The sequence below is a fragment of the Tamandua tetradactyla genome, chromosome 2 (assembly GCF_023851605.1).
Source record: "Tamandua tetradactyla isolate mTamTet1 chromosome 2, mTamTet1.pri, whole genome shotgun sequence".
NCBI lineage: Eukaryota > Metazoa > Chordata > Mammalia > Pilosa > Myrmecophagidae > Tamandua > Tamandua tetradactyla.
In genome coordinates, this window is record NC_135328.1 from 102763 (window position 1) to 103895 (window position 1133).

Consider the following 1133-nt stretch of genomic DNA (forward strand, 5'->3'; position numbering starts at 1 on the left):
AGACAGTGCAAGCCCCAGCAGACACTGACTCCTGCCAGCTTCCAAGTTTGTGGAGCAAGAGACCCTCTGGCACTAACTATTTACAAAGCTATTCTTTAGGCAGCTTTCTGACTATTTTGCTTGCCTTCCCTGCTCTTAAATTATTTCAGGAAAAGATAGAAAAACAATGCAACACGGAAGCCCAGGAAAATACTGGTGAGATTTTTTCCCTAAAAGCTAATTTATCTATAGACAAATGTTATGGAAAGTACAGACTTCGATTACGTATATTTTGTTTTGTACATTATACTTTTAATTTGGCTGCAGTAGTTACACCCATTGTTATTTATTTATTTATTTTTTACTCTTTTATTGTGAAATGTAAAGGATTTTCTGAAAAGTGATAGATTTCAAAGTATTTTTTCACAAGTAGTTATAGAACAAACTTCAATGTATGGTATGCATTGCAGTTCCACAATCTCAGTTATTTCCTTCTAGCTGCTCTAATATTTTCAGCACATGTAATATCCTTGAAAGAAACTATTCTCAGAAGTGAGGGGAGAGTAAAATTATCGTTAAGAGGATGCTAAGGAGATAATAAAGTGTATCCATTCATGGCTATGAGATAGAATAGGCTGCATGTGGATGAAACAATGCCAATCGACAGCTTAATCATTTCACAGGAGTGTAAGGCAACACCAGATCTGCAAAGTCAGAAAGGGGAGGAAGGGGTCATCTGAGTTGGGTCTTGATTCAAGGAGGAAACAGGGCAGATCTACACCTTGTGGTATGGACACTGGTGTCACAATTCACCAGTTCACAAGCACTGAATTACTGCAGCATGAAACTCAAGCAACAAAATTTACAGTTCTCAAGTGACTATTATTTGAGCTCCCTTAAAATGAAGCTTCCTCTTAGTGGGAAATAGCGGTTTGTTTGTTTTTTTAATTTAGAAGAGAAAGTCAAAATGAATTCAGCATGTAAAAGCAGAGGGATGTGCTTGAGCTCTAAATGTGAAATACTGTTATGCTATCATTATGGTTATTCCTATTTTGCATTGCGTTATAGAAGCCACACCTGTACCTCTAGCCATTCTAACTTACAGACATGAGGACACACAGCCACAGTTCCTCACAGCTGGAAGTTGCAAGCAC